The sequence below is a fragment of the Mytilus trossulus genome, chromosome 13 (genome assembly GCF_036588685.1).
Source record: "Mytilus trossulus isolate FHL-02 chromosome 13, PNRI_Mtr1.1.1.hap1, whole genome shotgun sequence".
Classification (NCBI taxonomy): domain Eukaryota; kingdom Metazoa; phylum Mollusca; class Bivalvia; order Mytilida; family Mytilidae; genus Mytilus; species Mytilus trossulus.
Window position 1 is genome coordinate 11,728,916 of NC_086385.1, and position 14,731 is coordinate 11,743,646.

Consider the following 14,731-nt stretch of genomic DNA (forward strand, 5'->3'; position numbering starts at 1 on the left):
ACTTCAAGTTAACCCCTAGCTAGAGATTGACAACGCATGCATTGTACGTGTACTGGTTATTTAAATAAAAAGAATGTCAACAATGAAAGTGAAACTACGGTAAATCATTTGATTACTAATTCGATGCACATAAAATCATTCTTATATGGTTAAAAACAATTAGAAACATCTATTTTTAATCTATAAAATAAAATCAAACAGACCTATAAAAATGCAATTGCACGTGTTGTTTTAATCTATTCGTATCTTTATTTTTGTTTACATCGCTTATATGGTCATCTGAGGTCAAATCGATAGTTAATTAGATGGCGTCTGGACTAAAATACACACGAAACGAACCTATATATTATCTACCCCATGCTCTGTAAACTGTTTATTTTAGACTTTTGATAGTTTGGATAAATGTTTTACATTGTTATAAACCAAATATGAGAATTTGAGTCAAATCGGTTACAATGAATTTGACAGCTAGTGCCCCTTTAATCAAAATAAGAAACAAAATTAAAGTGCAAAGGAGGATCCGAAATTCCAAAAGTGTTCTTCGTCCAAATACAGCTCAGGTAAACTATTTCTTTTGATAAAAAAAATCATTAGCATTTTGAACTATTCAATGGTTTGCAAATTTTCAGCAAAGTAAGAAATGCATACCTTTTTTGTCATTGTATTACTAAGTCTTTGAGTTATTAGCAAGCGTAAAATATGTGGTTGGACTGAACTGAAGGACTGCGACGTCACAGTGATTTTAACCAATGAAATTCGCTGTTGCAATTATGTACTCTTCAGAGGTGAGATAAAATAATAAGAATTTTAATCTTGGGTTAATAAATAGAACTATCGAGTACTGATTTTAAGAAAATTGAATTTGAAAAACGATATAATAAGAAAGTAACTTCACCTATTGACTTTTATGGTTTCAAGCTGAAATGAAGGTAAATAATTTGTGGATTGACACCAAGGAAGCATTGGATGTAAAAATAATTAATTGTAATAATAATGTTGTATTGATAAAGTTGGTATTTGGTCATACCGGAAACCGGAAATATAGATCAGCTGACCGCGGGAACTTGACGATTCGAATCAGTTACTTGCAAACAACCTCTGTGTCTAGACGTATAACTTAGAACTAGAGACTTGATTGATAACCTAGTTGGTTGGATACTCCCGACTAAAAGGTAACTCATATATTCACACATTCACACATATTCGTACATTCACCATTCGCCCATTTACAACATTGGTAGTGCGGGTGTGTGCGTGTATCCATACGTACATATATACTCGTTGATGTTGTGATCAAACATTGTAATTTTTCACTATTTTTAGTAAATAAAAATTATCTTTCTAGTGAAAAGTATTTGGAATTGTGTTGATCGCGTTGCGTTCATTTGTATATGTGCCGTTGTACACATATTTTGACCGCATATGAAACACTTGTTGACGGATGCTCTGACAACAAGCTACGTGTAGTTTGACGTATTTATTTTGATCATATAGAAAATATATTGTTGACGGATGCTCTGACATCAATATTTTTCTATTTCCAAATATTATTTTTTCGTGATTTTTGTTTGTTTTACGTGATTTTCGGTTTTCTTTGGTTACCATGGCTATGAATATCAACACCGCAACATATGATGATTTATTGTTGCTCGAGAACATTGGAAAGTCAAGGGCAAATGTTATTTTGCAGGAAAGAAGTAAAAAGAAAATATTGTCAATACAAGATTTAAAATTGATACCTGATATACCTGAAAATGTATGGGACAACCTTATTGATACAGGGAAAATTAATTTTGAACCAGAAGAAGGTTCGCTCAAATTTAATCAGGAAATGCAAGAATATGTCAGAAGTTTACAAGAAAATCTGCGAGATGAAGACAAACAATTACAAAGTTTTAATGCTGCAATTGAAGAACAAGGGCAAGAATTTAAGACGCAAATAACAGATATAGAGGCACAGCATCAGAAGAACATAGCAGAAATACATACGCAATTGGAAGAAAAGCTGGTGTATATGCAGAATCAATTCAAAGACAACATGGACAAAGAAAAGCTATTTATAGAAGAAAGGGAGCACCACTGGAATAAAAGAGAAAAGGAACTGGTTCAAAAGCATGAATTAGAATTAAAAATTAATCAGATGGCACCTTCAGGGGTATATGGCAAAGACCCAACATTATCTGAAATTTCAGTACCTAGTAAGACAGTATTGCTTAAGCATCAGACAATTCCTATAAAAGAAGAGGTTAAAGAGAATAAACTACCAACAAACACTAAGAACCAGTCAACTGAAGATAGATATGTTAAAAGTTCGATAGAAGGACCGTTAACACCAAAAATGTCCACTTTTGATGGCAAAGCAGATTGGCGCCCATATTTCGCACAGTTTTGTCATATTGCCAAACGCTGTAAATGGTCAGAACAACAGAAGTTAGATAATCTAATTGTCTGCCTTCGTGATAAAGCACTTAAATTCTACAGTTCAAGACCAGTAGAGATAAAGGATAACTTTCAAGTACTATGTAAGAAGATGAATGACAGATTTGGAAGGAAGGACTTACCGCACATCTTGAGGCGTCAATTGCAAGAAGCTAAACAGGGATCAGACGAGTCACTGGAAGAGTTTGCAGATAAAGTTCAGGAATTAGCCACAGATGGATACCCTGAATCTCCAGATTATTTCATTCAGATTGTAGCTGTAGATGCTTTTCTTAAAGGATGCGCTGAAAAACAAGCAGCATAAGTAGCTATGGATAAAAATCCAAGTTCTTTAGATGAAGCCACACAGTATATGAAAAGTGCAATTACTAATCAGAGGTTAATAATGGGAAGCAGAAAAACAACTGATATCAAGAGAGTAACATTTGAGGACCCTGCAGAAATAAAAGAGTCAGAGGCTGTTATTAGGGCTATATATAGGGAGAAGCCACAGTCAGAGTCATCCAAAATGGACATCAGAGTTAAAAAAAATGAAGACGACATACAAGAAATGAAGAAGTCATTGTCACAGATACTAAACATCTTGAAAGGAAAAGAGGAAAGGTCTAGATCTCCAAAAGCTTTCAGAAAAAGCTCACCTGCACCTAGTCCAGATAGGAAAAGATTAGAGAATAGTACCTGTTTTGCATGTGGGAATCTTGGACATTTTGCTGCATCTTGTCCTAAAAGAAATTTTGACAGAAGTAGGTCACCATCACCCAGAGTAAGAAGCACAGATAGTCATTTAAACTACAGCGGGTTGAAAATATAGGCCAATTTTCAACCTATTACAATTTAGAGAAAAGGCCGCCTGAACATGATGTTAAGAAAAAAGATGAGGATACACACAAGATTTATGAAGTCACTTTATATGAGAAAAATAGCTCTACTGTTCGTCAGAAAAAATCTTTAATTTTACCAATTAAGATAGGTAGTATGACAGTTAATGCAGTTATTGACACAGCAGCTCAAGTCTCAGTTTTGAATAGGACAGTTTACGATAAAATGAATCCTAAACCAAGATTAACAGATTATGTTAATTTGAAAGGAAAAACAAAAGACAGTCACATGCTGGCTAGGGTAGCAAATGATATTCCTATAAAGATTGGAAAGACATTGTCTAATTGGAACATGGTTATTGCTGATATTCCAGATACAGTACTTCTTGGAATAGACTTCCTTGAACATAACAAAGTAATAATTGACTTGCAGAAAAATTCAATACAGCTTAACAATGAATTTTTACCTCTGACATTTATTAAAGATGAAGAAAACACAGAAGTCAAGATATACAGAATAAAGCTGACCGAGAAGGCCATTGTTCCTCCTTTTTCAATGAGATATGTACATATTGGAAGTGATTCTGAACCTGAATCAGACTTAGTAATTCATCCTCAGAAAGATTTAAAAGGATTACTAGCACCACATATTGTATGTAATAAAACTTCTCCTATAGCGTTACTGAGGAATCCTACAGAACGTACAATTATGCTTCGAAAATATCACACTTTTGGCACAGGAGTAGAAGTAGAAGAGATCCTTGACGCAGCACTTGAAGTTGAAAGTATCAAAGTTAACAGACTAAAAACAGAAGAAAGACAAAGTGTCCAGGAGGAAACAATTGAAGACTTAAATTTAAAACTTCCGGAACATCTTAGACAACTGTTTAAGAACTCATCAAATAACTTAACATGTAAGCAAGCTATGAAATTTTTTGAACTTTTAATTGAATTTCAAGAAATATTTGCAAAAAACGATTTTGACCTGGGACTCTTCAATGGGGCAATAAAACATGAGATACAGACAGAAGGCCCTAAACCAGCAAAACAGAAGTTGAGAAGAACACCATTGAAATTTGAGAAAGAGGAACATGAACATATACAACAAATGTTAAAGAAGGGTATCATACAACCTTCAATATCTGATCACGCAGCTAGTCCAGTATTGGTTCGCAAGAAAGATGGTGGACTTCGCTACTGCAGTGATTACCGTCCATTAAACCAGATCACAATTAAAGACGCATTTCCGATAGCAAATATATCAGATTGCTTAGATACATTGAGAGGGAGTACTTTAATGAGTTCTTTGGACATGGCGGCAGGATATTGGCAGCTGGAGATAGCAGAGAAAGACAGATACAAGACTGCATTTATCACCAAATATGGTCTATTTGAACATGTAAGACTGAGTTTTGGTCTATGTAACAGTCCAGCCACTTTCAGTCGAGTTATACAACTTGTCCTGCAAGGTCTCACATGGATTGAGTGTCTCGCTTACTTAAACGACGTCATCATCTTAGGAAATGGTTTTGAGAAGCATCTAGAAAATATCAAATGCATTTGGATTCAAAGAAGTTACACAAGCCTGTGATTATGTAAACCAAAACAAAAAATATAGAGATTTATGTCATCAATCCATCTTCCTTGATGAAGACGTATCTCCCATTCTTTCATTCAACCGTATAAACCATTTAGAACCGGATACAGCCTATATGAAACCATACCCAGCCGTCTCTCTATCTTCTCTTCTCCATTGGAAAGTACTTTCATTACTTACTTTGGACTCGGGTTACCTTGATATATCTACAGAACAACGCCTCCAACTATACATACCTCCAGTTAAAATCAACTATGTGGATTCACATTTTCATTTGGAAAAATAAAGAAGTAGAGTCGGATCTTCTGACTTTCCGCAATTCAACACTGATAAAGACCGGATAAAAAACTGTCTTCAATTTGGAATTTCAAATTACTGTTTCCCTAAGAAATGGCCAAGCAGTTCTGAACGCGAAAAAAATAGAGAAGATAAAAGGGTAAGATTGACTTTCGGCTTACACCCTAGAACAGTTAACCAGGAAAGCCCAAGAACTCTACAGATATGGCTAGAGGACTTAGAGGGATTGTTGGACTCCAAGAAAGTAGTTGCGGTAGGAGAATGTGGGTTAGATATAACTGACAGACCATCGTCAAAAGATTTTGAAAAACAAAAAGATATCCTGAGAAAGCAGGCAAGAATTGCAAAACAGAAAAGATTACCTGTGGTCATACATTGTCGGGGAAACTATGACACATCCAACGAATGCCTTAGATGTCTCACAGACAACTTACCTGCTGACCATCATATCCACAGACACTGCTTTAATGGATCGTATGCGGAATATATCAAATGGAAAATTGCTTTTCCAGAGGTAAAATTTGGAATATCTCCTTTCCTACTCAATGAGATAAAATACCCCCAATTTAGGGAATTAGTATGCAAGATGGAACTAAGGGACCTGCTATTGGAAACAGACGCACCATACCTACCAGGAGCAGATGGAAGTACTGGTTCTCCATTGTTGGTGAAAGATTTGGCTGAAAAGATAGCCAACCTCCACAACGTCTCCACAGAGGAGGTGGCTAGGATAACAACAGATAATGCCAAGAAGTTATACCAAATAAAAGAACTGTAGATAACATATATGACTTTATGTATAGGATAGGTTTTAGTGTACAGAAGGACAGATTTTACCATTGATTGTTGGACAATTTTGTGTTGCGATATTTTTAATCTGTGGACATATGTATATAGTCTTATGGTGGAATTATATGGAGATGATCACTCTTGCTGAAAACGGGGAGGAATGTTGTATTGATAAAGTTGGTATTTGGTCATACCGGAAACCGGAAATATAGATCAGCTGACCGCGGGAACTTGACGATTCGAATCAGTTACTTGCAAACAACCTCTGTGTCTAGACGTATAACTTAGAACTAGAGACTTGATTGATAACCTAGTTGGTTGGATACTCCCGACTAAAAGGTAACTCATATATTCACACATTCACACATATTCGTACATTCACCATTCGCCCATTTACAACAATAATATATGACCGTGTTTTTTTGCTTTGTAAACAACTCCCTGATAAAATTCTCCCGATAGTAAAATTGAGAAAGGAAATGGGAATATGCTAATGAGACAATAACCACACTAAAGTGTAAACAACAGCAGAAGGCTATTAAGTGTTCTTCAATGATGCATTAAATCCTGCATCTTGGGTCAATACACCTTATCGCTATTTGTCCGCCATTACTGGATATCACACAGGTTCCCGTAAATTTTTGACGTCATAAAACAAAATATGTGACACCACAATGGAAAAGTGATTGCTGTATGCGTCAAAAAGGTCGAGCGGCCAGGTCGGCCAGCTGGGAAGGCTAATAGTGATATAAAGGTGTATGTCAGAAGGTATCATGTCCGTTCGCGCCTAACTCACTTTCGCACTCCAAGAAGTAATTTGTTGTTCATGTTTTGCATTAAAAATGTCACATTTTTTTCGCAATATCATGTACAATCGTTATTAAAGGTACAAATGTACCAGGATTAAAATTTAATTCACCAGACGCTCATTTTGTACCAGGATTAAAATTTAATACGCCAGACGCGCGTTTCATCTACATAAGACTCGTCAGTGACGCTCAGATCAAAACAACATTGTTTATTTTGTATAATTTTTCTTTGTCTGGGGCTGCTATTCAAGTTATTGGGCATATTGCTGTACAACTACAGATCTTGTAGGGATTTCATTGGAAAAGGACTAACATTAACTGAAATCTGCATAGTTGGGATAATGACTACAAACACAAGAATGGCACTGATGACAGACTAAAATTGATCCCAAAAGAAAAAAATAAGGCATTCTTCACGCATATAATTTTTTTTTTATAGATCTTCTTGATTATTATATATATTTTCATTTATATGTACATTGTATTGTTTTAACTTATAAGTTAAAGTTGCTGAACTCTGGGACAATTACACTAATATAAATTACTTTCTCTAATTCTTCGTGACTTTATCCCCTCTGAACTCATTGTATACCAAATTTCATGTGTGGTTCATTTGATCCCAGTTCATCATTGGTTAAAATCCGATTATTATGCTGGATTTGTTTGCTTTCCTTTAAATTTCCTATTGTGACAGTATGAAAAAAGACCACCATGCCTGATGACGTCACATAGAAAGAACACATATTTTTGCAGATTTTTCATAAAGAAGGAATACATTTGCCTGCATATTGTTTGAAAATCAAAAAGAGAAACAGATTCCACCACCAAATCTCCTGTAATACCATATTTGTTCACTCTCGACAGTTTAATTTAAATATTAAAAACGCCCAGCGAGCCTCACGTTTTAAATTGAAAATTTAACTGTCTGGAGTGGATAAATATATTATCTCACTCGATGCAGTGGTAGAATCTATATATTAAAATGTCAGAGCTGAACTGTTGTTTCTTGTTTAATGAAAAATACTTTGCTTCATGAACATGATAACATAGTAGTTTTTCAATTGACTTTTAATTGATATAACAATTTTCTTTTCGTTTTTGATATATGTCATGTATGTTTTTATTATTGATAGATATTTATAATTAATTGCCTTTTTTACAAAAACACTTGATATGACAAAATTAAACAACAGTTACTTTAATTGTATATCCAGGTACAATTTTAACAATATACTGTGGATTCATTTATTTTCGTGGGTATCAATTTTCGTGGATTGAGAAAAAATTGCATGTTCGTGGATATTTGATTTCATGGTTTTGTCAAACTTTGCAGACGAACCTATAATAAATTTGTTATTCATTGACATTTAATTTGGTGGTTCACCTGTACCCACGAAATCCATGAAAAAGGTATCCAACGAATAATAATGAATCCACAGTAAAAGAATGACCCTTAATGTATTAATAGTAAAAAATATACAACATAGTCATGATTGTAGTGTAGTGCAGTGAGCAAACAAAAGCTTTTTCAAATCTCACCTATTTCCCTCTCAATTTTTAAAAGAAAAGTAGCTTCTCCCTATCATTCTGAAGTAGTGTGAGCCCTGTGTATTGCCACCCAATACTCTCAAAAACTTGTTCTTTTTATTATGCTAGTAAGACTTAAAATATATATATAATTAAAAACTGTATTTTCAGAAAACTAGATTTAAAACTGAACATGGGTTTAAATCTTCATGTAGAGAAGGAGAGGATCCCCTGGATACTTCAAAGGTGCTGCTAGGTAAGAGATTACAGAAAGGAAGTTTAGATAATAGTAAAAAATGAAACAAGCAAGTAGAAGTGAAGGCACAAGTGAAGATTCAGAGTGTAGTAGCAGTTTCAAAGCAGATCTTTACTTGCTAACAATGTAATTTGAGTTTGAATGAAATTGATATTACTTATGCTATCTTAAAGCTACGAAACAGTCAGATATATTAATATTTATTTGAAGTAAAATATGATTAATTCACTTATTTAACATCTGCCATAACTTGCATAATATACAGTAAATTTTATTATCCTTTTTTACACTCATAATTTAAAGAAGAGAGAAGGTTATTATTGTTCCTTTATACATCATTTATTTTTTTTGGATTGGGAATAAGATAAAATTCATTTACACCAAAAAAATAGTGAAATCTGTATTTACAAACAAATGTATAGCCCCTTAAATTTTAATATTTAAACTGCGAGGAACATACATACAAAGTATATAAATACATTTCAATATTTTTTTTTGAAATCATATGCAATGCCTACTGATGAGTCCCAATTGCATATGAACTTACATTAATTTATTTTAGAAAGGGACGAAACTCACAAGGCTAAAAAGACATTTATCAAATTAATATAAACCACCTTTTTGACACTTACATGCATGACATGTATACATAAAAATTGATATTTACAAAAAAACTTAACAGAAAGATCTAAATCTACTTTTCTATGATAATGTCAAGATAAATATCCTTGTGAGTCTAGGCACAATTTTGAATCTGGATTTGCATATCTATATGTGTTTAAAGGTTCTGGTAAAGGTCCAATCACATTATTTGCATTCAAAAATTCACATTAACTTTCAGAATTTTTTAATATATTTCTAAGACTGTGAATATTATCTCCCTTGTATGCCTGACTATATATGTAAAGGTTATTGTTAATGTCAAAAGTACAAATGTGCCTGTATTATATGTATCTAGGACTGTAGATAATATCTCCCTTTTGTATTTACCTATTTACAGATTCTTGTTAAGGTTATCAAGATTATCTACATATAAAATATGTATGTAGGACTGTAAATATTATTTCCCTTCTCTGTTTACCTGTTTGTAGATTCTTGTTAAGGTTATCAGTCTTCTCTACATATAAAATATGTATCTAGGACTGTAAATATTATCTCCCTTCTCTGTTTACCTGTTTGTAGATTCTTGTTAAGGTTATCAGTCTTCTTTACATATAAAATATGTATCTAGGACTGTAAATATTATTTCCCTTCTATGTTTACCTGTTTGTAGATTCTTGTTAAGGTTATCAGTCTTCTCTACATATAAAATATGTATCTAGGACTGTAAATATTATTTCCCTTCTATGTTTACCTGTTTGTAGATTCTTGTTAAGGTTATCAGTCTTCTCTACATATAAAATATGTATCTAGGACTGTAAATATTATATCCCTTCTCTGTTTACCTATATACTGTTTCTTTTTAAGGTTATCAGTCTTCTCTACATATAAAATATGTCTCTAGGACTGTAAATATTTTCTCCCTTCTCTGTTTACCTGTTTGCTGATTCTTGTTAAGGTTATCAGTCTTTTCTACATATAAAATATATATCTAGGACTGTAAATTTTATCTCCCTTCTCTGTTTACCTGTTTGCTGATTCTTGTTAAGGTTATAAGTCTACTCTACATATAAAATATGTATCTAGGACTGTAAATAGTATCTCCCTTCTCTGTTTACCTGTTTGCTGATTCTTGTTAAGGTTATCAGTCTTCTCTACATATAAAATATGTCTCTAGGACTGTAAATATTATCTCCCTTCTCTGTTTACCTGTTTGCTGATTCTTGTTAAGGTTATAAGTCTACTCTACATATAAAATATGTATCTAGGACTGTAAATATTATCTCCCTTCTCTGTTTACCTATTTGTAGATTCTTGTTAAGGTTATCAGTCTTCTCTAAATATAAAATATGTATCTAGGACTGTAAATATTATCTCCCTTCTCTGTTTACCTGTTTGTAGATTCTTGTTAAGGTTATCAGTCTTCTCTATATATAAAATATGTATCTAGGACTGTAAATATTATTTCCCTTCTATGTTTACCTGTTTGTAGATTCTTGTTAAGGTTATCAGTCTTTTCTACATATAAAATATGTATCTAGGACTGTAAATATTATCTCCCTTCTCTGTTTACCTGTTTGCTGATTCTTGTTAAGGTTATAAGTCTACTCTACATATAAAATATGTATCTAGGACTGTAAATATTATCTCCCTTCTCTGTTTACCTGTTTGCTGATTCTTGTTAAGGTTATCAGTCTTCTCTACATATAAAATATGTATCTAGGACTGTAAATATTATTTCCCTTCTATGTTTACCTGTTTGTAGATTCTTGTTAAGGTTATCAGTCTTTTCTACATATAAAATATGTATCTAGGACTGTAAATATTATCTCCCTTCTATGTTTACCTGTTTGTAGATTCTTGTTAAGGTTATTAGTCTTCTCTACATATAAAATATGTATGTAGGACTGTAAATATTATCTCCCTTCTCTGTTTACCTGTTTGCTGATTCTTGTTAAGGTTATCAGTCTTGTCTACATATAAAATATGTATCTAGGACTGTAAATATTATTTCCCTTCTATGTTTACCTATTTGTAGATTCTTGTTAAGGTTATCAGTCTTCTCTACATATAAAATATGTATCTAGGACTGTAAATATTATCTCCCTTCTCTGTTTACCTGTTTGCTGATTCTTGTTAAGGTTATCAGTCTTCTCTACATATAAAATATGTATGTAGGACTGTAAATAGTATCTCCCTTCTTTGTTTACCTGTTTGTAGATTCTTGTTAAGGTTATCAGTCTTCTCTACATATAAAATATGTATGTAGGACTGTAAATATTATCTCCCTTCTATGTTTACCTATTTGTAGATTCTTGTTAAGGTTATCAGTCTTCTCTACATATAAAATATGTATGTAGGACTGTAAATATTATCTCCCTTCTCTGTTTACCTATATACTGTTTCTTTTTAAGGTTATAAGTCTACTCTACATATAAAATATGTATCTAGGACTGTAAATATTATCTCCCTTCTATGTTTACCTGTTTGTAGATTCTTGTTAAGGTTATCAGTCTTCTTTACATATAAAATATGTATGTAGGACTGTAAATATTATCTCCCTTCTCTGTTTACCTGTTTGCTGATTCTTGTTAAGGTTATCAGTCTTGTCTACATATAAAATATGTATCTAGGACTGTAAATATTATCTCCCTTCTATGTTTACCTATTTGTAGATTCTTGTTAAGGTTATCAGTCTTCTCTACATATAAAATATGTATCTAGGACTGTAAATATTATCTCCCTTCTCTGTTTACCTGTTTGCTGATTCTTGTTAAGGTTATCAGTCTTCTCTACATATAAAATATGTATGTAGGACTGTAAATAGTATCTCCCTTCTTTGTTTACCTGTTTGTAGATTCTTGTTAAGGTTATCAGTCTTCTCTACATATACAATATGTATGTAGGACTGTAAATATTATCTCCCTTCTATGTTTACCTGTTTGCTGATTCTTGTTAAGGTTATCAGTCTTCTCTACATATAAAATATGTATGTAGGACTGTAAATAGTATCTCCCTTCTTTGTTTACCTGTTTGTAGATTCTTGTTAAGGTTATCAGTCTTCTCTACATATACAATATGTATGTAGGACTGTAAATATTATCTCCCTTCTATGTTTACCTATTTGTAGATTCTTGTTAAGGTTATCAGTCTTCTCTACATATAAAATATGTATGTAGGACTGTAAATATTATCTCCCTTCTCTGTTTACCTATATACTGTTTCTTTTTAAGGTTATAAGTCTACTCTACATATAAAATATGTATCTAGGACTGTAAATATTATCTCCCTTCTCTGTTTACCTATATACTGTTTCTTTTTAAGGTTATAAGTCTACTCTACATATAAAATATGTATCTAGGACTGTAAATATTATCTCCCTTCTCTGTTTACCTGTTTGTAGATTCTTGTTAAGGTTATCAGTCTTCTCTACATATAAAATATGTATGTAGGAATGTAAATATTATCTCCCTTTTATGTTTACTTATTTACAGATTCTTGTTAAGGTTATCAGTCTTCTCTACATATAAAATATGTATGTAGGACTGTAAATATTATCTCCCTTCTATGTTTACCTATTTACACCATACAAATTAATATTCCATTTCATATTAAATGTTAGTCACAACCTGCTTTTCAAACAATATATTTGTTGTAGGTATTTATATGCAATATGATATGTTAATTTTAGAAATTGTTGTTATTTATCCCAATGCTTGAAAATTGGAAGGTAATTTGCAAAATGTGGTACTCATTTCTTTAATCTAACTGTATGTTTAAAGCTAGACTTTTTATTTCAGCTCCTGAACTCATCATCTATGACAATGCCTGCAATCTTCATTGATACTGCTTAAATCGTGATCCACACTTTTTCAAAAATACACAGTTCAAAGTTGATGGATTTCATTGGGATAATCATTTTGGTAAGTTAATAGCCTTAGCCCAAGACATTTTTTGAAAAGCACTTGTTTTGTCATAATATATTTTTGCTTTATAAGCTATTTCTTTTCTTTTACTTTTTAAATTCACTTTCATGCTTACTTGCTAAATATTTGTTAAATGATTTGAATGTAAGATGGCTGAAATTTATATTCTGTTCTTGAAATTCATTAAAATATATTAATAAAAATCAATATAGCCAGCTTCATCATAGCATAAACATGACTTATTGTACATTTCAAATAATCACATTCATTATTATATTGTCAACAGAAGCACATTCAATTTCTATACTTTGGACTATAATCCTGTATTTCAGGTTGCAGTGATAGCTATGAAATGAGAAGTTTTCCACAATACAAAGACCTAAGCAGCCAAGTGGTAGAACAATTTAATAGCCAGATAAAAAAAACTGAAGGATACAGTGTCATACATGACAAGAAATAACTTTTTTAACCATATAAAATTATTTGTATGCGGAAAAAACAACAATGCATTGGAAAAATAAATTGGTTGTACTGTTTAGACTCTTTATCAATTTATTATTTAGTATGTAATGAACAAAAACACACATCTATTACTTTCAGGACTATTTATCAATATCATTCATCATAAGATTACAACAATATGGTTAAATGTTGACTATGTCATCTTTAGTCTGTTTTTTTTTATATCTTGATAAAATAAATGCAATAATTTTTTAAGATGGTATCCAACACCTTCACTGAAATTGATTTGGCTGGTTTACTTTTCTTAAAATTTTGACAAAGTATTTACTTTGACCCTTTGACAAAAATTTCAGAATTTCAAACAATTTTAACCAAAGATTATATCAGACAAACTACACTGGTTTGACAAAACACTAATTTTGATCATTGAGAAGCTTAATATTCTTTTACAACATCACGTAATTAAAATGTTAAGCTGATTTTACAGAGTTATCTCCCTGTAGTGTTAGATACCACCTTAAAGTCCCTGGTTTTTTAATAATCCTAAAAGGTAAATCTCTCAATGTGATAAAAACCAAGAATTTGAAAAGTATATATTTATATTATCTGTTGAATATTTTATGTTCAAACTTGAAGTTATGGGTGTTCAATCTGTAGACTAATCTGTAGACCATTTAAGATCTTACCTTATTGATAGAATTTAATTTGTACATTTAAATATGTTATGTCAAAAATTCAGAATCCATGATAGGCACAGGAACTGTCTCACAAGGAGGTATCTTTGGACCACTGTAATTTTTAACATATATGAATGATATGTCAATCAATATTGATTAAGACATAAATAATTTTTTTATGTTGATTATTTATTAACATACTCATAAAAATGCAGACATTATTTCCACATAGTTGATAAAAAGATATACACTCTTTATTCTAGTAAAAACAGCATTTCAAAAAAAAAAATAGACAAAATATCAATTTTCATGTAAAATGTAATGATCACCTTATAAGATTGTCAGATTTTATCAAATATTTAGGAGTTCTCATAATTATTATTTTTTAATATTGTGAACAAATAGTTTCCAACATCAAAAAAATTACTGTGTTACAATATAGAGTTTTTTCTATAGAATGCCAAATATTTCCATACTATATCAAGGATGACTCTGGCATCGACTCCGATACAATGCTATTTCGATTAATCTTGT

General features: G+C 31.9%; 1 long non-coding RNA gene across 2 annotated transcripts; it reads left to right on the forward strand.

Moving 5' to 3' along the window:
- The first annotated feature begins 676 nt into the window (after positions 1 to 676).
- LOC134694916 (uncharacterized) lies at positions 677 to 13,472 on the forward strand. Of its 2 annotated transcripts, none has more exons than XR_010102648.1 (4): positions 677 to 785; positions 8,448 to 8,532; positions 12,933 to 13,055; positions 13,391 to 13,472. It is a non-coding gene; the product is annotated as an uncharacterized LOC134694916 (long non-coding RNA). The 2 variants fall into 2 exon arrangements; XR_010102649.1 differs by lacking the exon at positions 677 to 785 and adding an exon at positions 793 to 929.
- The last annotated feature ends 1,259 nt before the right edge of the window (positions 13,473 to 14,731 follow it).